This window comes from Gossypium arboreum, chromosome 13, assembly GCF_025698485.1.
Source record: "Gossypium arboreum isolate Shixiya-1 chromosome 13, ASM2569848v2, whole genome shotgun sequence".
Classification (NCBI taxonomy): domain Eukaryota; kingdom Viridiplantae; phylum Streptophyta; class Magnoliopsida; order Malvales; family Malvaceae; genus Gossypium; species Gossypium arboreum.
The window spans coordinates 24,817,533-24,842,028 of NC_069082.1; the positions used below are offsets into that span (position 1 = coordinate 24,817,533).

Sequence of the window (24,496 nt, forward strand, 5' to 3'; positions counted from 1 at the left end):
CCACTTTGGGATTGTGAGATCATGTAGCCCACGTTCATCATAGCCCACGTTCATCATAGCAAATGTTAATACAGTGTACAATAAGGGATGGGTACAAATGAGAGAGGGGTGGTTGCTATGAAGGCCAGTTCACCCAGTCTGGGTGAAGAGTTAGAGGTTATGAGAGTGGAAGGAAAAAGAAGGTAAAGGCTGAGAGTTGAAGGAATATTGATAGAGTGCAAGCTTAGTATTCTTGAAGAGTCAATCTCATCTTCATTGTTTCTAGAGGTATTTATAGGCAGAGGTCTCATGTAGGATGGTATTAACGTGTTGGATTTGTCATCTAGCTAATATTATGGAGTGCGTGAGAGGGATATCTTCAATGGGACGAGGATACCTATGACATGATAGATCCTATCATTCACTGACTTGATAGGATAAAGAGGTTAAGTCCACATGATGTTTGGGGACCAACAATTTCATGTTTCTGATGAAGATTAGGTCATGCATTGTCCGGATGGTCACCTCGAAAGGGTGAGCTCGTAGGTGACCTCCAGGCTTGCTGATAGCAAGTTTATTGTTTGAACACTTTTCTTATCTATCACATATCTTGATGCGGATGAAAATTTAACAAAATTCATTCAAAATTTTTATAAAAACCCATTCAAATAGGACCTAATTCGTAGGGGTAAAGTTAAGTCCAACTTTCTATTTCTATCATTTTTCGACTTAAATTAAAACATTAAAATCATACGATTTTAAGGGATCTCTTATCCAAATACTAAATCATACGATTTTATTCAACCTTCGTCATCGTACAATATATCATCTCTATTACATCATCTTATATTATCAGATTGACCTACTTAAAAAAATACATGATATATTGTTTTATATAACAATCACGATACCATGTTATTTGCTGTCTATAGTTTGGGTTTTATATTGAAAATAATAATGGCCAACATCTTGTTACATTGTGAACGTTCCAATTTCCATTAATTTTCATTGATAATAATGTATGAGTGAACAAAAGAAGTTGATAGACACTTGAAAAGTCTCCTTATACAATTATCTAAACCCAATATTAGGGTAACATGCAAAAAAATTATATTGACATCCACCCTAAATGGTGTTATGAAAAATATAAAGTTGGATCGGGTCAAAGAATTTATTTTTTATTCTTTCATACCATTCGTCGCTTATGTAATGAAAATGATTTATTCCACTTACAAAATTATTATAAAAGGTTGGCTCAGCCTACCATTAGAAGCATGTAGAGAACCAAGCATTGTAGAACTCTCTCTCTAACCAAGTATTGTAGAACTCTCTCTCTTTCTCTTTGTTTTAAAATGTTTTCACCATATACTTTCATAAAATTTTTCCCTGTACAATATAAAGTGAAACTACTTTCATTTTATTTACAAAATATGAAGGTGTAGATTGAATTGCTGGCAGTAATATGTGCTAGTTGTTATCCATAGATAAGAAACAACCCTGCATCACTATCATACAAAATGAAAGTAGGGAGGTGAGATTCACCACTGAAGGTGCCAAGAGAGGATAGTATCAGATAGTTTTTAATGAATTGTATGATGCATTGACAAAGCGTGCAGATAAAAGTGAAGTTATACCAGTATTGCAATCTTTGTTGCCGGAGCCTGATGATCACTGACAATATGTTCTGGTGGAACTCTCGAATGAGTACTAATCCATCAAATTAGACTTGAATGTCAGCCATGTGTATATCTTGGGTTATCATCTAGTTGATAGTGATACTTCTTACTTTTTTGATGGTGTTGAGGAGGATGTATGTAATGCTTTATTCCCAGACAACATTGTAAGAAGATTTACTCCATTTGGTTATCCAAGTTTTTCAATGTGGTTGTTTGGCTTTGGATTAAGGCATCATTTTTCACTATGTATGCCTTCAACAAGTTTTCTGAGCCATTGGAAGGTTCAACTTAAGTTGGTTTCTAAATTTTTTGGGTAAATCTATGACGTTAGGTCAATCTGCGTTGTGCATAAGTGTTATTGGGTCCAGCCCATTGGTTACTCCAAGAAAAATTTGGGTGGTTTCGCCAAAATGAGTTATAAAAATTGGATTATAGTTCTTGTCTTCCTCAGTTCTAGTTCTGGTTACCCATGTAATAAACAAATTATGGGTTTGATGGGCATTCTTCAAATAAATGCCCTTCCTCACAATAAACACATGCTACATTTTCGAATTGATGTGGTAGCTGAGCTGCAAAATTATTAAACCCATTAGTAGTAAAGTTTTTAATCATTAAGGGTATCGAATATACTTGAGATGCGAGTGAAGTGAGAATGTACACTTCATGTACTCATGCAACATGTCTTGAAGCTTCTCTATTGGTTGGCCACTGGTAATTGTTGATGGCAATTCTCTCAATTATAAGCCTCATTATAAGACTTAGAGAGGAGAGCACCATTGGCAAAAACATCTACTACTATCCTCATGTCAGCATTGAGACAGTTATAGAAGGTCTCTAATTGGATGCAATGTGGGATTCCATGATGAGGGCACTTTCGTAGCAGTTATTTAAATCTTTCCCAGGCCTCATACAAGGACTTGTCATCTATTTTTTAGAAAGTAGTGATCTCATTCCACAACTTAACATTCTTGCAAGGTGAGAAATATTTCATAAGGAATCATTTTGCTAATTCTTTCCATGTAGTTATGGAATCTGGTGGCAATGAGTTCAACCAGGCCTGAGCTCTATCCCTTAGTGAGTGTGGGAACAATTTTAATCTTAATGCATCTTCGAGTACTCCGGCTAACTTGAAGGAACCACTTACCTCCATAAACAATTTGAGGTGAATGTTAGGATCTTCAATAGGCATTCCACTGAATTGACCCACTGTCTGAAATATCTGGAACATGACTAGCTTTAGCTTGAATTGTTGTGCCTCAATTTTGTGTCTCCTAATACCCATATCTAGCTAATGAAACAATAGAATGGCATACTATCTTAAGGCTCTATCCCTATCATCAATAATAAGGATAGGATTTTGAGCGTGATTTGCTCCATTTCCTTGATTCTGGTTTTAATTTTCAAAATTCATCTCTTTGGTCCTTTTTTGAGCTGTTTTTCTTTTTCGCCAAAAAATTATTTTGATTTCAGGGTCTAACAGGAGTAAGTTGATAATTTGATCAATACTCATAAAAAAACTTGAAAAAATCAAAGAAAAAATTAGAATTAAATAGAAAAATAGACCAAAATCCAAAATTAACAATTTTAAAAAATAATGTATGTAAAAACAGTCCCCAGCAACGGCACCAAAAATTTGGAACGATGGAATTGTGCAAGTGTTCACAATTGTTTCAAGTAATAAAGTGACAAGAATGTCGAGTTATCATACCCACAGAGATTGTGCAAGAAAATATTTATGAAATGTAAGAATTAAACAAATTGATAAGGAAAAATATGTTGGTTTATAAGAGGTGATCTAAAACTAAAACTAATTTAACTAAGTGATTATCTAAGAAAATAAAATTCCAATGCGTGATTTCTAAAAATGAGTTTAATGAATATGACATAAATGTGTTAGATCAATTTTATTCTTTAAATTAGAATTATTAAAACTATGTTTGTATTGTTACAAATAATTTCATGGCTCGATTACTTACTAAAACCCATTAATCTCTTGATTATATCTCTATGTCAATTCAAACAATTAATCAAATTTTATAAGCAAGTATAAGATTAAATGAGGTAGCAATTTAATATTGTCGTGAATATATCTCTATATTGGAACAATTTAATCAAAAAAATCTTACAAGTTATGTATGGCTGATGTATTGTTTAATATTGCCGCGAATTTAATCCTCAACTACCTTAGAAGATTAAACATGCACCAATTATATATTGTGTTAATTAATTAAAATTTCAATTCATTTAATAATTAATTCAATTGTTACCTTACAATTAAAATGCAAGCATAACATAAACATGATTTTATTTAATCGAACAATTTACTTAAGCCTAACAACAACACAAACACATCTTTAACAATCTAAGTGGACAAAATGCAATTAATCTAATACGAAATAAATTTAAGTAATTTTAATTAATTGAATAAAAATAACACAAATATTCATGTTCATGATCACAACATAAACGGGAAAAAAAATAAAGATAAGGGAATTAGAAAATAAATTTGGTGTTTCTCCGAAGCCAGACTAGTCCGATCCTTTCTTCTCTGTTCATTCTTTTGATCCAAGACCTTCACGAACACTTGAATGCTGCTACTCTAAGGGGCCTTCTAGCTCTTTTATAATAGGGAAAATTGACAAGAGAAGGAAGACAAAGAAAACGGGAAAATAAGAAAAAGGAATGGAAGAGACAAGTGGAGAATGATGTATGAAGTGAGGGATGTAAAATGAAGAAATGATGGGGGCTTTTTATAGTGGGAGATGGAAGCTAAAAGTAATAGCCAGTCCCCATTCCCATGGTCGGCCCAGTCCCCATTCCCATGGTCGGCCATGCTTGGTGGAAGGAATGGTTGACTCTAACTTGTTATTTTTAGCTTGTGGCTAAAAATAGAAGGCATGAAAAAGAGAGGGGTTTGAATGGCATTTAGGAAGAGTTCAATGGCTATTTTGCAAGTTTAAAAATCAGCTAAAATAAGCTGATTGGGTCAGCTATATGGGACAACTTGGGCTACTCTTTTGGGCTTGTCCATCCTCTCTCTTTACTTTCTCAATTCAGCCTTTTCCTCTACTTCGAGCTGCCCATTTTTTCCCGATAAAATCAAATCAAACCAATTGATTTGAGGAAGTCCAAAAATGTAAATTTAAGTCCTCCATGGCTGTTAATTCATCACCTTGTGCCCCCAAGGTGCCTCGTAAATTAATCCTTCAGAGGTGACTGTCAAACTGATTTTTCACTCTTTGTGCAAAATTGTTAAAAATAGATCAAATTGTGCAAATTTACTATAAAAATAATTAAAATTCAATAGGTTTCATAAATAAAGTACTATTTAATTATTTTTTAATTGAATTATGAAATTCGACAAAAAATACTTAAAAACTGCATGAATTAGTGCTTACAAGGTGCTAAAAAAGTCTTTATATTCTTATGTTTCCACAATGCCCCAACAAAATTCAAGTATGACAAGGACAACAAAATGGTAAGAGGTCACATGTTAAGCCATATGGCTAACAACTTCTTTGACTTGATTATCAAGAAGAAGTCAGTCAAGTCCATCTGGGATACCTTGGAGAAGAAGTATGAAGCTGATGATGTTGGGATCAAGAAGTATGTCGTTGGAGAATGACTCAAATTTAGATGACTGATGATAAGCCAATAATGGATCAAGTACATGCCTCTGAGAAGATAGTTTCTAACATCCTACCTGAAGGGATGAAGATGTGCAAAATTCTCCAAGCAAACGTCTTAACTGAAAAGTTCCCGAAGTCTTGGTCCGACTACCACAATCTTCTGAAGCATAAGAAGCGAGATATTTCTTTGGAGGAACTAATTTTTATTGATCATAATTTCAACTCAATACTTCAAGAATTGTTGGTGGAATTCTTCATAACTTAAACTTGTCTAATTATCTAGATTAAAGGGTGTTAAAATCTAAAGCTCATAGGGAAATTAGATCATTTATCTTCTCGTTATCCATCCATCTTCAACAATTTGGTTCTTTCTTTCCATAATTCATCTGATTTTGTTTCTTGCTAATTTCCTTAAAATTCTAAAAATTTATTCATCCTAACCTATCTACCTTGATTAATTTTCAAATTTTGTTAATAATTGAAGTTGACTTGTGCTCTAAGAAATATAAATTTTATTCTCAAGATTTAAAGATCTGTCTTCGATCTTGACTTTTGTTTTCTTCATTACTTTTCCATCTTATAATCATAACTAACTAAAATTCTTTTCTAAGATTTTCAAAATTAATTTAAATCTTGCACATCAAGTCATTAGAGAGTCGTTCATCCAGATCGATTTGAGTTTAATATTTCACGTCTTAGTATCTTCGATTTTTTAGAGGATGGGTAATTAGGTGGATATTTTCTTTAAGGAAATACCTTCAGAAGCATTCGTTCATCTTCAGTACAAATGTTGTAACAACCATAACTTGTATCTGTTGCCAGAACAAAGTTACAGAGCATTACCAGAACTTTCAGAACATTTACAGATAAATCATGTCACTCACTATTCATTTTCCAAGACTATTCAAAACTTCCCTTAAATGGACCATCGAGGCCTAAAATAAGTATTAAAATCAAGTCGGGACTTACTTGAAAACTCTAAGAATTTTTCACGACATTTCAAAATTTTTCTAAGTTACAAGGCTCACACGCCCATGTGGTCCAAGGGACACCCATGTGTGACCCTGGGACATGCCCGTGCTGCAGGTCATGTTCGACCCCGTGTAACTCTCTGACTTGTGCACACGGTCATGCCACACGCCCTTGTGGTTAATTTTATTTTTTGAATTTAGGTGCAGGTTTCACACAGCCAAGATACACACTCGTGTTTTAGGCTGTGTAGCACACACGGCTGAGAACAAGCCCGTGTCTCTGCCCATGTGCTAAATCCTAAGCATTCTGTTTCTCAAAATTTAAGGTGCAGGGGACACACGGCCTAACCACACGCCCATGTACCTGGCCGTGTGTCACAACCATTACCAGCGATTCCAATGGCTAGAATACAAACCACATATTTAAGCCATGTTAGGCCAAGTTAGCCTATACATGCCATTATACCAAAATGATTTTACTACATATACCCAAAATAAGCTAGTGGATAGTGTGATGATGCTCCAATAATCTCCAACCTTCGCAAACTTCCGAGCACTATAAAGTAAGAAAAAATAAAACAGAGTAAGCATTACATGCTTAGTAAGTTCGTATAATGGAAATTAAACTTGCCAATCTCGTTATTAAATCTAAGCATACAATGTCATGTTTTCCATCAACTTGGAAAAATTGCCTAAACACATACACTCAATCAAACATGTTAGTCACAAAATTTTCATATACATCAAGTAAACATAGATGAGCTCATCATGCAATATCCTTTCAAAACATTATCATTTCATCTCATAATTCTCTCATCTTGCCAAGAGTTGTATCTATTGAATCATTGAAATTCCGACGGATACTCGAGTAGTACACTCAAGGCGTACAATTCAATAACCCATCAACTTTTATTCAAGAGTACCCAATAGGGAATTTAATCAAAGAACACACTCTCAAGCCACATATCACATTTCAGGATTACCAGTTCAGGATAAATCCTTTATGTAACGTATGCTCAGAAAGGCTCAATTAGGATTACCAGTCCAGGCTAAACCCTAATTGTAGCATATGCTCGAGAGGGATTATATCAGGATTACCATCCAGGCTAAATCCTTTCTATAATGAGATCAATAGGACTACTCGTCCGAGCTAAATCCCGTTAGCAACAAATGCAGGACCTCATTTTATAAGGCAGTCACATTTATCCAATGAAACCCAATATTCAAACGAGACTTTACCCTTTTTCCAACATTTTTGAACATGTAATCATTTCACACATTTATAATATTCAAATAAATACAAATCATATTGCATAAAATCATAACATTAAAGTTAACATATTTACATGCTCGATTAAGTTACATGAATTTACCTCGACACTAGTTCGCGTATAAAATCTACTAATCCGAAACCTTTTCTTTTCCTCGATCTAACCTTGATTTGTGTTGTCCAGATCTATATAAATAACTTTAATCATCAATTTAACACATTTCATATTCATTTGGACTCAATTTATGTCCTAGGTAAAATTACCATTTTGCCCCTAACTTTTCCATAAATTCTAATTTCGTCCCTAGGCTCGGAAAATGAAAATTATGCAATATACCCCCTAGTCCAAGACTAACCAAAATTTCAATATAAAATTCACAGCACATTTTTCTATAAATTTCAAAATTTTTCATCAATTTTCACAACTTTACATTTTAGTCCCGAAATCATGTTTTGATCAAAATTCACTTTGTAGAAGTTGTTTATCTATCAACAACCTTTCATTTTCTACCATAAATTTTAAATTTTCAGCATATACATCCATGAACTAATTTCCATACTTTGATAACTCTTCAAATTGATCCCCCAAATAGATAGATTAAGCTATCTCGGTTTTAAAAATATCAAAATTACTAAAAACGAGACAAGAAAACTTACCCAATTAAGCCACGAAAGTTTCTTCTCTCTCTCCTAGGGTTTCCATGTATTTTTGGGGAAGAAGATGAGAAAAATAAGATGATATCTTTTATCATCTTTTTAATTAATTAAATTATTTCAAATTCTAATTTAGCCCTTGCCCTTTTTCTAAATTTCCATGGATGAGTCATCAAAATATTGACATACTTTTCTTTAATGGGCTAATTACCATATAAGGACCTCAAGTTTTGAATTCCATAGCTATTTAATTCTTCTAAGTACTAGAACTCAACTTTTGCATTTTATGCGATTTAGTCCTTTCCTTAATTAAGCACATAATCAATAAAATTTTCTTATTGGGATTTTAACATGACATTTCTAACATATTATGGACCATGTAATAAAATAAAAATAAATTTTAGTTTCCTGACACCACTGTTCCGATTTTCACTGAAAAATGGGCTGTTACAACTCTCCCCCTTAAGGATTTTCGTCCTTAAAAATCTTACCAGTAGAAAGGTTCGAATATTACTTCCTCATCGAATCCTCCGGTTCCTAGGTAGCCTCTTGTATACCGTGTCGTTGCCAAAAAACGTTTACTAATGCTACCTTTTTATTTCTTAACTCTTTTGTTTCTCGAGCTAAGATTTTTATCGGTTCTTCAGTATATGTCATACTGGGCTGAATCTCTACCTCTGTCGGGGAGATAACATGTGAAGGATTAGATTGATACCGCCGCAGCATAGACACATGAAAAATATTATGAATTTGATCAAGTTCTAGTGGTAAAGCTAACCGATATGCAATAGGTCCATTTCTTTCTGTAATCTCATATGGTCCAATGAACCGTGGACTCAGTTTTCCTTTACGACCAAACCAGATAACTTTCTTCCAAGGCGATACTTTCAAGAATGCCTTGTCACCAACTTGGAATTCTATTTCTTTTCGTTTCAGATAGCATAGCTACTTTCAAACTGTCCCGGATTACTTTCACTTTTTCCTCGGTTTCATGGACTAAGTCAACTCTGTGTAACTTTTTTGTCACTGAGTTCCGTCCAATACAATAGAGTTATACATTTGCGATCATATAAAGCTTCATACGATGTCATTCTAATGCTGGACTGATAACTGTTACCTTCAAACTCAAGTATACAACACCAAAGCATATCCTCCAAGATCTATATAACAGGTTCAGATTTACCATCTGTCTGTGGATGAAATGTCGTGCTAAAGTGTAACTGAGTACCCAGAGCTTCTTGCAATTTGCTCTAGAATTGAGATGTAAACCAAGGGTCTCTATTTTAAATAATGGAGATAGGCACTCCATGCAATCTGACAATCTCAGAGACATATAATTCAGCCAATCTGTCCAAAGAATAATCCATACATACCGAAATAAAGTGTACAGACTTTTTCAACTGATCAACAATTACCTAAATGACATCTTTCTTCTTTGGAGATAGGGGTAATCCTGATACAAAGTCCATGGTAATTCTTTTCCATTTCCATTCTGGTATCATAACTGGCTGTCATAATCCAGAAAGCAACTTATGTTCAGCTTTCTTTACTGACATATCAAACATTTAGACACAAACTCAGAAATATCCCGTTTCATTCCCGGCTACTAGTACATCTTTTTCAGATCATTATACATTTTATTATTACTAGGATGAATAGACATGTTACCATTATGAGCTTCATTCAAAATCTTCTGTGCTAATTTTAAACTTTTCGGTGCACATACTCTGCCTCTGAATAACAGACAATCATCGGTCCCAATCTGAAATTCTGAGTCAGGAGTCGATTCACTTTGTATCCGTTTTGCCTGCAACTTACTATCATTTTTCTGAGCTTCAAAGATTTGTTGCAAAAATGTTAGTCTAGCTTTTAACTTAGCCATAATTGAACCATCATTAGATAATGACAATCGAGTATTCATAGCTCGCAAGGAAAACAGGGATTTTCTGCTCAGAGCATCAACAACCACATTGGATTTTCCCGGATGATAATTAATAACTGGATCATAATCTTTCAATAACTAAAGCCATCTGTGCTGTCTCAAATTTAAATCTTTCTGAGTCATCAAGTACTTTAAACTTTTATAATCCCTGAATATGTGACATTTTTCACCAAACAGGTAATGCCGCCAAATTTTCAATGTAAACACTATGGCTACCAATTCAAGATCATGTGTCAGGTAGTTTCTTTCATGTGGTTTTAGTTGTCTTGAAGTATAGGCTACTATTTTACCTTATTGCATCAAAATACAGCCTAAACCATTCAATGATGCATTACTGTAAACTATAAATTCCTTACCAGATTCTGGCTAAACTAACACTGGAGCTTCTGTCAATAAAGCTTTCACTGAAATTTCACATCTTTTTGCAATAGACGGGTCATCGAAGAAGCTATCGTTGAAAAACCTTTTACAAACGTTCGATAATAACTAGCTAGTCCCAGAAAACTTTGGACTTCAGACACATTCTTCGGTGGCTACCAGATAACAATGGTTGAAATTTTATTCAGGTCCACCCTGACACCTTCAGTAGATACTATATGCCCAAGAAAACTAACTTCTCGTAGCCAAAATTCACACTTACTAAATTTGTCATACAATTTTTTCTTTCACAAAGTTTGCAACACTATTCCCAAATGCTCCGCATGTTCATTTTTATCTCAGGAATAAACCAAAATATCATCTATAAATACCACCACAACTTGCTTATATATGAGCTGAAAATTCTATTCATCAGATCCATAAACACTATAGGTGCATTTTTAAACAAGAATGGCATCACAAGAAACTCGTAGTGTCTATACTTGGTTCTAAAAGCTGTCTTTGGCACATTTGAATCTTTCACCCGTAGTTGATAATAACTAGAATGAAGATCAATCTTTGAAAATACAGTGGCATATTTTAACTGGTCAAACAAGTCATCAATACGAGGCAATGGATACTTGTTCTTTATTGTTACTTTTTTAAGCTGTCTATACTCAATGCACAGCCTCAATGATCCATCTTTCTTCTTTACAAATAGAACCGGTGCACCCCAAGGTAAGAAACTAGGTCGAGCAAAACCTCTGTCAATCAATTCTTACAACTGTACTTTCAGCTCTTTCAATTCAGTAGGAGTCATTCTGTAAGGGGCTATGGATATCGATGTTGTACCCGGAATAAGGTCTATAGAGAATTCCACTTCTCTATCCGGTGGTAAACCAGTTAATTCTTTTGGTAATACATCAGGAAATTCACATACAACCAGCACTGATTGAATCCTTGACTCAGATACTTTAGTATCCAACACATATGCAAGATAAACATCATAACCCTTCTTGACATATTTCTGTGCTGAAATTGCTGAAATCACATTAGGTAATCCATCCAGTTTATCAAATTCAACATGAAGTAATTCACCACCCTGACATTTCAATACAATATATTTCTATTTACAATTCACCACTGCATCATATTGGGTTAACCAATCCATTCCCAAAATCGCATCAAATTCATCAAATGGTAATAACATCAAGTCAGTCGAAAAGTAATAACCATTTACCATTAACGGACAGTTTTTACAGACTTTATCCACCATAACACACTGGCCCAGGAGCTTTGAAACTTTAACCACAAATTCAGTGAATTCAACAGGTAAATTTTTAACAGACACTAAGTTTGTGCATATGTATGAATGTGTGGAACCAGGATCAATCAAAGTAGTAATATTAGTATCAAGTAGAGAAAATGTACTAGTAATGACATCTGGTGCCGAAGCATCTTCTCTAGCACGAACAACAAATGTTCCTACAGGTACTCGTGCCTTAGATTTAACTATTGTATCCCTGGTAGTACCTCGATTACCACTAACATTATCACGGTGACGGGGTGGTCTGCCCCTCGAAATAGGATTACTCGGCTTTGGAGCTAGTTGTATTTCTTTTTCGACTCTTTCTGGATAATCTCTGAGAAAATGGTCAAATGAACCATATCGGTAACAAGCTTCACTTCTCAAATGACATTCCCTAAAATGAAATTTGTTGCAATGCTTGCACTTTGGTCTGGGATTACTGACACTACCCACACTTGTTACAAATGTTGATGAAGACCTCCGGTTGAGAGCTTCACTCTTTTCTAGAATACCCCGTAGCACGATCATAATACTTCTTTATTTTCTTAGAAGTAGATGATTGTGACTTACTCATAATCCTTTTTCCAAAAACTTGAGCCTATCTTTCAGCTTGTTTCTTTTATTTACTCAATTCCTTAGCTTTGTGAGCTTGACTGGCTAACACAGTAAATTCCCTTATTTCGAGAATTCTGATCAATAACTTATATCTTCATTAAACCCTCTTCAAAGTGTTTACACATCTTAGCCTCGGTTAGAACCCATTCTTTGACATATTTGCTCAATCGAACAAATTCTCGTTCATATTTAGATACAGTCATGTCTCCCTGCTTGAGTTCTAAAAATTCTTTCTTTTTCTAATCCATAAATCTTTGACTAACATATTTCTTTCTGAATTTGGCCTTGAAGAATTCTCATGTAACGTTCTCTCTTAGTACAACTGAAGTTATGGTATTCCACCAATGATAAGCTATATCTTTTAGTAGAGATAATGCACATTTCAGACATTCAGCAGGTGTACAAGATAATTCATCAAAAACCCGGATGGTATTTTCTAACCAAAATTTAGCCCTTTCTAGATTATCATCTGCAATAGCTTTAAATTCTTCCACCCTATGCTTACGAATTTTATCTACTGGAGGCTTACCTGTTCTAGCGGGTTCAGCACCCTGTGGTACCTCAAGAACCGATTGAGGAGCAGGTGGGAGAGATCGTTGTACGGCGGGGTTTGTTCTTAAATGCTCAGTAAACCATTCATTCATCAATTGAAAGAAGGCCTGTTTTGCCTCCTCACTTTGGCCCTTAGATGCGAGCCTTTCACAACTAGATGCAGATGCAATTCTTTGAACTGAAGCTGAAGCATTGGTCCCAGCTTCCTCGGATTCAGCTCTAGCTTGGTTGGATGACATTACTATATGAAAAGCACATTTAAAATGATCAGGAGACATCACACTATCACAAATTATATAATGGCATGTATAGCTAAACTCATGTTTGCTACGTTAAATTTGAGAATCGGCTAAACCGTAGCTCTGCTACCACTAAATGTAACACCCCTAACTCGTATCCGTCGCCGGAATAGAGTTATGGAGCATTACTAGAACTTTCAGAACATTTATGGATAAATCATGTCAATCACTGTTCATTTTTTGAGATTATTCAAAACGTCCCTTAAATGGACCCTCGAGGCCCAATATAAGCATTAGAATCAAATAGAGACTCAATCGGAAACTCTAAGAAGTTTTCGCGACATTTTAAAAAAATTCGAAGTTACAGGGCTCACACTGTAACACCCCTTACTTGTATCCGTCACCAGAACAGGGTATGAGGCATTACCAGAGTTACAAATTTATTTATCAGACATTTTATTTCATCTAGCATTCATATTTGGGACCAATTAAAATCAAACATATTATCCCTTAAACATACTTATTTTCCTTGTATCAACGTATCAAATATAATCACATATTTACATGTAATGATAAATATCATTCTCTTACCGTTTCTTCATAAACATAAATCAATTAATTCATTATATCAATATTTCATGTACCATCAACAAATATTTCCTTATATCACATAATTAGGTTTCACGAACTTATCAGGCTAAATTGCAAAAATACCAAGATTCAGGGGCATTTCGGTAATTTTTTATTTTCCTCGATTTTTCAACCAATCTTGATCTAAATTAATAATTTCATTCAATTTATTAATTTAGACAATAAAATAATTCATTTCACTCAATTTGGTCATTTTTGATATTTTTACAAAATTACCCATAAAATTTTACTTTTATTCAATTTAGTCCCTAAGCCTAAAACATGCAAATTAGCCATGCTAGCTGAATATTCATATATATTTTTCTCCTCCTCCTTTCCATTCCATATCCTTAATGTATATATAATTCCACTATTTTCTCATATGTTCATATCAAGCTGTCCACTTAAGTCATAGTCACTAAATTATTTATATCTTGAGTTACAGAATTCTAAATTAAGAACCTCTTGATGTTTCTGAAACTAGACTCAAAGATCTTTCTACCATAAAAATTTCAGGATTTATAATTTAGCCAATAAGTACAGTAAAATCTGCAAACTTACCCCTATTTTGCTGTTTAACAGCTTTGACCTTTCCTTACTAAAAATTAATTATCATTTAGTACAGAATTTGGATGATGTTTCCGTTTGCTTCTCTTGAAAATACACTCATTTTAGGATTTAAACATATATATTTAAGCCCCTAATTATTTTTCTCCAATTTTTTATGATTTTCCAAAGTCAAAACAAAGGAACCCGAAATTATTTTGACATTGTCTCATAAAATTTATTATATCTCACAATTTACAATTCCATTGCTTACATCGTTTCTTCTATGAAAACTAGACTCGATAAAATTTAATTTCATATTTTATTAAACATCTAATTCAATTTCTACAATTTTTGGTGATTTTTTCAAAGTTTAACTACTACTGTTGTCCAAAACTGTTTTAGTGCAACATATTGATTACCAAGTTTATAACACCCTTATTTCCATTCTCTACAATATTTCCTATCATTGTCTCTTATTTCCCTTCACTAATATATCAAGAACATAGAACCTTATATAAGAAAACTCTACCTTAACATCATTTTCATGCTTTTGATATTACCTTACATGAGAAACTCTATTTAAAATATATTGAAGTCTTAAAGTTCTTACCTTGTCCTATTGATTTCAATCTTTAACTTGATTTTTCTCTCTCCTCCATCTTCTATTTCTTGAATCCAACTTGATATTCTAACTCCTCTTAGTCTCCTTAACTTTTTTCTCTCTTGGTAGCTATGAAAATTCTTTTAATTTCTAGGTGAAAATGACGAATTTTTGGTGGAAGGACAAAATTGTAAAGAAAGCAAAACTTTCTTTCTTCTCTTCTCTTCTAACGTGAAATGCATGGAAAGATGATGGATGGTGTGTGTGTATGTGTGTGTGTTTTTTCTACACACACACACACATATATACTAAATAAAATAATAAAATAATCCTAAATATCTTATTAAAATATTAATAAAATAATATTTATCTAATTAATTAATTTAAAATATCATCAACATAATCATTACATTCTAGAATTCTCTCTTACTAATTGACCATTTTTCCCTTCATAATCTTTTAAAATTTCATCATTGAGTCATCACTTAATTTGTGAAAATTACGATTTAGTCTCTCATAATTCTTCACCTATTCAATTTAGTCCTAATTCATCCATTTTCCTTAGTTTCATGATTATTCCACCCCTTAAATATTTGTACTATTGGTCTTTCAAATTTTTCATATTTACACCTTAACACTTCAAATTTTGAGTATTTACTCTTGTGCAACAAAATTTTTTTCACTTTTACAATTTAGTCCTTTCTTGAATTAATAATGTAATATATCATAATATACTTCCCAATGTTGACATAATAAAATTTCCCTTTTTATCACGTTATTTCCTTACTTAACTATATCAAGGATAATATCTTACTTTCTTATTGTAGTAATTTTCGGGGTATTACACACACGCCCGTGTGGTTGAAAGGACATGCCCGTGCTACAGGCCATGTTCGTCCCCGTGTAACTCTCTGACTTGCATGGCAGTGTGGTTAATTTTATTTTTCAAATTTAGGTGCAGGTTTCACATGGCCAAGACACACACTCGTGTTCTAGGCCGTGTAGGACACACGGTTGAGAACACGCTCTTGCCTCTGCCCGTGTGCTCAATTTTGAGTGTTCTGTTTCTCAAAATTTAAGGTGCAGGGGACACACGACCTAGCCATATGCCTATGTATCAGGCTGTGTGTCACACACGGTCTAGACACACACCCGTGTGGACAAAATAAAGTCATTTCTAGCTTCATTTTTCACCCAAAATCACACCAATGACTTGCACTTAAACTCACATCTAAATACCAACCATTTCAAGCATTCAAATTAAGCAAACTCTATCATTCAACATGGTATATCATTACATGCATACATGTTTATAATCTTACCTTGGTATATTCCATATGATAGGCATTATTTGAATAACCATTTAACATGTATATAGCTACCATAGTATGACATTACAAGTACATCAAAAACAACTATTACTAGCTATTCCAATGGCTAGATTACAAACCACATATTTAAGCAATCTATGGCCAAGTTAGCCTATACATGCCATTATACCAAAATGATTTTACTATATTTACCCAAAATAAGCTAGTGGATAGTGTGATGATGCTCCAATAATCTCCAACCTTCGCAAACTTCCGAGACTATAAAGTAGGAAAAAATAAAACAGAGTAAGCATTACATGCTTAGTAAGTTCATATAACGGAAACTAAACTTACCAATCTTGTTTATTAAATCTAAGCATACAATATCATATTTTCCATCAACTTGACAAAATTGTCTAAACACATACACTCAACCAAACATGTTAGTCACAAAATTTTCATATACATCAAGTAAACATAGATGAGCTCATCATGTAATATTCTTTCAAGACATTATCATTTCATCTCATAATTCTCTCATCATGCCAAGAGTTGTGTCCGTTGAATCATTGAAATTCCGACGAATACTTGAGTAGTACACTAAGGCGTATAATTCAATAACCCATCAAATCTTATTCGAGAGTACCCAATAGGGTATTTAATCAAAGAACACACTCTTGAGCCACATATCACATTTCAGGATTACAAGCTCAGGCTAAATCCTTTATGTAACGTATGCTCACAAGGGCTCAATTAGGATTACCAGTCCAGGCTAAACCCTAATTGTACCATATACTTGAGAGAGATTATATCAGGATTACCCGTCCGAGCTAAATCCTTTCTATAATGAGATCAATAGGATTACTCGTTCGAGCTAAATCCCGTTAGCAAAAAATGCAGGACCTCATTTTATAAGGCAATCACATTTATCCATCGAAACTATATATTCAAACGATACTTTACCCTTTTTCCAACATTTTCGAACATGTAATCATTTCACACATTTATAATATTGACATATAACAAATCATATTACATACAATCATAACATTCAAGTTAACATATTTACATGCTCGATTAAGTTACATGAACTTACCTCGACACTGGTCCGCGTATAAAATCTAGAAATCTGAAACCCTTTCTTTTCCTCGATCTAACCTCGAATTTGTGTTGCCCAAATCTATATAAATAACTTTAATAATCAATTTCACACATTTCATATTCATTTGGACTCATTTTACATCCTCAGCAAAATTACCATTTTGCCCCTAACTTTTTCATAAATTCCATTTTCGTCCCTAGGATCGGCATATGAAATTTATGCAATTTACTCCCGATTCCAAGACTAACCGAAATTTCAACATGAAATTTACAGCATATTTTCTATAAATTTCAAAAATTTTCATCAATTTTCACAACTCTACATTTTAGTCCCTAAATCATGTTTTCATCAAAAATCACTTTGTAAAAGTTGTTTATCTATAAGCAACCTTTCATTTTCTACCATAAATTTCAAATTTTCAGCATATACATCCATGAGCTAATTTTCATACTTTGATAACTCTTCAAATTGATCCCCCAAATAGCTAGATTAAGCTATCCCGATTTCAAAAAGATCAACATTACTAAAAATGAGACAATGAAACTTACCCAATTAAGTCACGAAGGTTTCTTCTCTCTCCCCTAAGGTTTCCATGTAATTTTAGGGAAGAAGATGAGAAAAATAAGATGATATCTTTTATCATCTTTTTAATTAATTAAATTATTTCAAAATTCAATTTAGCCCTTGGCCTTTTTCTAAATTTCCATGGATGAGTCACCAAAATATCTACATACTTTTCTTTAATGGTCTAATTACCATAGAAGGACTTCAAGTTTTGAATTCCATAGCTATTTAAGCCTTCTAGCTACTAGAATTCAACTTTTGCATTTTATGCGATTTAGTCATTTCCCTAATTAAGCACATAATCGATAAAATTTTCTTATCGGGATTTTCACATGACATTTCTAACATATTACGGACCATGTTATAAAATAAAAATAAATTTTATTTTTGGGTCGGATTTGTGGTCTCGAAACCACTGTTCTGATTTTCACTAAAAAATGGGCTATTACAAACATGTACCCACCCCATCACTCAACAATATTTTGAAAGGTGAGAGGAAACCATGCATGAATAGAAATACCATAATAAGATATCCAAACCCTTGAAGATTCTCACAAACTACCTCTTTTCCTTTTCAAACCTAGTCAAGTAGGACCCAATATTCCTGTTTCACCACCTTCTTTACGTCATGATTCTCAAAAGCCAATAGGAACACGTTCTGAGATATTCTAAGAATACCTTTCATGCCCACACTGCTCAGTTGGTTGGCTAAGAACTCTACTACTTTGTAATATTTACACCATCTGACTAGAGACCTTTGTAGGATATTGAGTTTTTCCATATCAATGACACCCTTAATAACGTTTTTAATACCATCGCTTTCAACCTATACCATAAGTTTTCTATTCCCAACTCCATTGCTTGACTCACCCAAGTGAGAGTTGCCAACACCAACATTTATTGACTCCTTGTATACATGATGGCCAATCATGATAGGGGCCTTCACGTGTCTAACGCCACACACTACACTTTTTTCATCCTTCATGTGTCTACTGCCACACATTACACTTTTTTCATTCTTCATTGTATTAACCCTTCTCAAGTACAAACTTCTTACATTAAATCTTAGTAAATTTACCTTGGCATGGTAGGTAAACAATCAAGATCCATTCTAATGATGGATTTCCCTCTTTGCATCTTCCAAATTTGAAAACCTCGTGAAATCGAACCTCGTGAAATCGAATCGTCTTCCATCATTACTTTTCTTTAAAGGAATAAACACATCAATTATTTCTCCATGAAATTCAAAGATCTTTCCATTGCATTCTTGGAAGCATGTCTAAAACAAAGACCTTAGATCATCTCCTTTTTGCCATTTTTCTGTTTTTAAAGTTCTTGATTCCTCTTATCCAATACTTCAGTCATACGTTTGTTTTCAATGGTCATGAAAAAAATTCCCATCACGACATCCCTGTTACATCATCGTCCAGTATTAGATTGGCCTACTTAAAAAATACATGATATATACAAAATTCAAGATATCATGTTTTTATAGTTTATTATTTGGTTTTTATATTGAAAAAAATAATGGCTAACATCTTGTTGCAATGTGAACGTTTCTATTTCCATTAGTTTTCTTCGTCACAACATATGCTTGGCATTGATGTTTGTATGAATACAAGTAGTTGCCGCATAAATGGTCATATCTTAGTGGGAATGGCTATTTGTTTAATGTAGATGCTTAATGGCATTGGCAGGAGTAATTGTCATATCAATATTTTAGAGGTAGTGTTGCATATTATTTAATGTCATACCTAATTAGTTAACTATCTTATTATATTGTTTCATTCCTTCTAAACTTCTGGATTTAACTCAATAATAGATTAATTTTGTTATTTTAAGAGGTTTTTCTTTATTAAAAAATGTCAATGATACTTTAATTGTATTGATGATTGACTACAAAATTGAGGTGATATAGGGAATGACTAGAGTTAAACGTCCTATTAGCACAAATTCCATCCCCAATACATGACACTAATTGAATTTTAACAGTTAGTATTGTATCGAAAGACGTATTGCATTTTTACTGAAATTGGTATATATTAATATTGATCTATTTCAAAGTACTAATTCAAATTTATCAATTTTTAAAAATATTTAATATGAGTATATAAATAAATTTACAAATATCAAATAGATAAAATTAAATAAATTTTAAATATAAAATATTCATCAATTATATAAATTACTCAGCAAATAAAAATAAATCACTCAAATAAATCCAAAATTATTAATAATAGAATTCCATCATCGAATATGAAAATTTAATGTTGATTTTTTTTTTAAAAATTTACATGATCCATTTTTTTATTAGTCGCATTTCACTAACTTTTTAGCATAATAGTAAATTTTTATATCTTTTAATATTATTCATGTACAAGCACTATATTCCGGCTGATGCAACTGGTACGGGTCAAAATTTTCACCAATACAAAAAAAAGTTGTTGGACGTTTCAGTTTAATACTGGAACAATGAGCACCAACCGGTACAACTGGAACCGGTGCGGAACCGCGCTATTTTTTCTAAAATCTTTTAGGTTGTGAAATTCTTTTTTTGCTGAAAATATTAGCCATTGAGATATGAAAGAAGTAGCATCGTCACTTGCTGGTTCTTCTTCTTCTTCATGTTACTATAATTTATGAAAATTTTATCCTTTCAGGTGGTTCTATTTAGACAGGAAAGAGATAGGCTATAATGGTGGATCCTTGGACTTCTAAGTGCAAAACCAGATGCGAAATAAGGAAGGAGAAGAAGTGTGCTTTCTTAACATTGGAGGAGATAGGTCAGTTGTCTAATGATACAATTAGATACAAATCCATAAGAATGATATTGAAGCTGTTATTTGGATTTTTAGTATATGGTGACCTTCACTAAATTGCTATTATTATCATTTACTTTAACCTTCGTTTAATACTATAAAATTTCCTTCCTTAGCTTAAAACTTTACAAGCTGTAGAAGGATTCTTTTGATTGTGCTCTTTAATTTACCAAAAAAAAAAAAGTCACTGCAACTTATCAACCTGTAACTAAGTTCATGCATGTTTGAATAATAATGTTCACGAAAAGCAACCAAGTTTACATTATTAATCTCTAACTAAGCTAGTCAACCTATCATGAACCTGTTGTAATTTTATTAAGTATTCCAAGTTTCAATCTATCTGATAAGTCGTAATTTATACATATTTTTATCCCATGCTTAGCATATTTTTGGATGAATTATAATTAGATTTGTGGAATTCAATGCTCCTAATCCTTTAATTTCATGTTTTATACTTAGGTGAGCATAGGAGAGTAAAAAGAACGAGAAATGGGCCAAAAATGGAGACAATGAGTCAACGTGGGAAATCAACACGGCCTGGACTTCCTCACACGGGTAGTTCACACACCGTGTCTATTTAATAGATTGCAACACGGCCTAAGCCACCTCACACGGGCGTGTCCCTATCAAGCCAAAGTCTAGTTCTATTCGGAAAAGGCCACTCTTGAGGGTTTTGAAGCATTCTAAAGCCTATATAAACACCCCAGGAGGTACTTAGAAAGGACACACAGAGTAGGAGGCAAGGAATTACTCGAAGAAAGCCGATTGATCCATCTCCAAAGCCGGATTCTCCCTCAAAATTGAAGATCTCCCTTCAATTTCCTTTAGGAGTTTTTGGGTTTTCTTTATGTTTTGTTATTATTATTCTTCTTAGATGTTGCCTTTTACACTTATGAACTAAGTCCCCTAAATACCTAAGCGGAATGAAACCTAAGACGGATCTTGTTACTATTTTCTGAATTATATGATAAATACTTGACTTGTTCTTAATTATGTGTTCTTAATTCTTGTTTTAATATTTCAGGATATTGATTCAAGTTTTGGTGTGCTTATTCAGAGAAGCAAAAGTCCTTGTCTAAGAGTAGATCTAGCATAATTAAGCGGAGTTGATTGCACCTCTAGACATAGGGGGACATAAATCTGTCGGATTAGGGTCAGACCTAATAAAGGAATCTATAGATCGAGTTAATGCAACACTAGGGGTTTTAATTAGAAATAGATTTCAATTAATCAACCTAAGGTTAGACGTTGTTAGACTCAATAGAGATAATAATATAACTTAGGGATTTCTACGGATTGAGTCAAGTGAATAAATCGTCTGGTTCAGAGTCAAGTAACAAGTGAAGTCTAGGTGGATTTTTCCTTGGGTATTGTCCAAATCAATCAGTTTTCCCAAAAGTATTTCCCCAATTTTCTTCTCGTGCATTCTTAGTTTAGTTAATTAGTTTAGATAAAGTAAATCCCCTTATTTTTAGGCTAGATAATAAAAAGAAAGTTAATACTAGTACTTTTAGTTCCTGTGGGTTCGACATTCCGATCTTGCTATAAACTATACTACAGTTCGATAGGTGCGCTTACCTTCATCGTGATAATAGTTAGTTTTTAAGTACGATCAATCATAAATATAAAACTTATCACGCATACATCAAGTTTTTGGCGCTATTGCCAGGGGACTAAAATATTAGGAACGTTTAATTTTTATTACTTTAGCCATTTATTTTATTGCAATTTAAATTTTATCTTAGTTTTGTGAATTTTACTAAATTTTCTTTAATTTTCTTCTGACAGGTTTTTATAATTTATGACTAGAAGAAACCTGTCAGGACCATTACTTTTTGATAGTGAGATTGAAAGCATAGCTCGTAGAAACCGAAGAGAAATAAGGTGAAACCTAAGAAACATAGAGGAAGGACAAGAGGAAGATATCCATAATACAACCGAGGAGATGGCTGAAAATCAGAATAATCAGCTTCCTCCTGTGGTTGCAACAGATCCAATAAATCAGAATCCTGCTCCTCGTACTATGTATGATTATGCTAAACCTACTTTAACAGGAGCCGAATCGAGTATAGTTAGACCTACTATTGCTGCAAATAATTTTGAACTGAAACCTAACACAATTCAAATGATACAATAGTTTGTTCAGTTTGATGGTTTGCAGCACAAGGATCCAAACACTCATTTGGCAAACACTTTTAAAATCAATGGCATTTTTTATGATGTCATTCGCCTTCGGTTATTTCCCTTTTCATTAAGGAATAAGGCTAAACAGTGGTTGAACTCGTTACCACGAGGGTCAATCACTATTTGGGAATAAATGATTGAAAATTTTTTACTTAAATATTTTCTGCTGGCTAAAACGGCCGAGTTGAGGAATGATATCTCTTCTTTTGTGCAGATGGATCTAGGAACTCTTTATGATGCATGAGAGAGATACAAGGACTTATTGAGAAGGTGACCTCACCATGGGTTACCTTTATGGTTACAGGTTCAGACTTTTTACAATGGTGTGAACCCCTCAACAAGACAACTCATCGACGCAGCCGCCGGTGGAACTTTAAACAACAAAACACTTGAAGAGGCTTATGAATTTATTGAAGAGATGTCACTAAATAACTATCAGTGGCAAGTCATGAGAACAAAGCCAACAAAAGCAGCCGGTGTTTTCAACCTCGACGCGGTTACTATGCTATCTAACCAGGTAGAACTGTTAAATAAAAAGATTAACGGTTTGTATGGTTCTACTCAAGTACATCTAGTAATGAGGTGCAATTCAAATGGAGGAGGAGTACATACAGAATATCAATCCTTCAAGCCTAGCACCGAGGAGGAACAAGTTCAATAAATGGGTAATAATAATTCTAGACCTCAAAATAACCTATACAGTAACACTTATAATATAGGTTGGAGGGACCATCCCAATTTTTCATGGGGTGGTCAAGGAAATCAAAGGCCACAACATTCCTCAAGCTTTCAACAACCACCTTACTAACAGGAAAAGAAACCAAACCTTGAGGAGATGCTAACAAAATTTATCTCGGTGTCAGAAACTCATTTTTAGAATACCAAGACAACACTTAAGAATCAATAAGCGTCAATCCAAGGGCTCAAAACTCAGATAGGCCAACTTGCCAAACTAATTTCTGAACGACCACAAGGTAACGTATCGAGTAATACTGAATCTAACCCAAGGGAACAGCTTAATGCGATTACCATTCAAGATGAAGAAGGGTTAGTTGAACTAGAACCAGAATTGAGGCAAGGAATTGTGGTAAGTAAAGGTAAAGGTGAGTGGGACCACAGTAAGCGAAAATCGGCAAGTAAAGAGTACAAACCTCGTGTACCATATCCCAATGCGACAAGGAAAGACCATACGGATGAACAATTTGGTAAATTCCTTAAATTACTAAAGAAATTATATATTAACTTACCGTTTATTGAAGCTCTTTCATAGATGCCAAACACAGTTAAATTTTTAAAGGAGCTTTTAGCAAATAAATGGAAGTTGGATGAAGAGTCGTATGTAGAGTTGAACGCAGTTTGCTCAGCCGTTCTATAGAATAAGCTACCCAACAAGTTGAAAGATCTAGGGAGTTTTATGATTCCTTGTTTAATTGGTAGTTTGAATGTGAATAATACATTGGCTGATTTAGGGGCGAGCATTAATGTTATGCCTTATAAAATGTTTAAACAACTAGGTCTTGGGAAACCCAAACAAACTAGGATGA

General features: G+C 33.6%; 1 non-coding gene across 1 annotated transcript; it reads right to left on the reverse strand.

Annotated features, from left to right (window-relative positions):
- Nucleotides 1-23,133: 23,133 nt before the first annotated feature.
- On the reverse strand, nucleotides 23,134-23,240 carry LOC128287422 (small nucleolar RNA R71). Its single transcript, XR_008278122.1, has one exon. It is a non-coding gene; the product is annotated as a small nucleolar RNA R71 (small nucleolar RNA).
- Nucleotides 23,241-24,496: the final 1,256 nt, after the last annotated feature.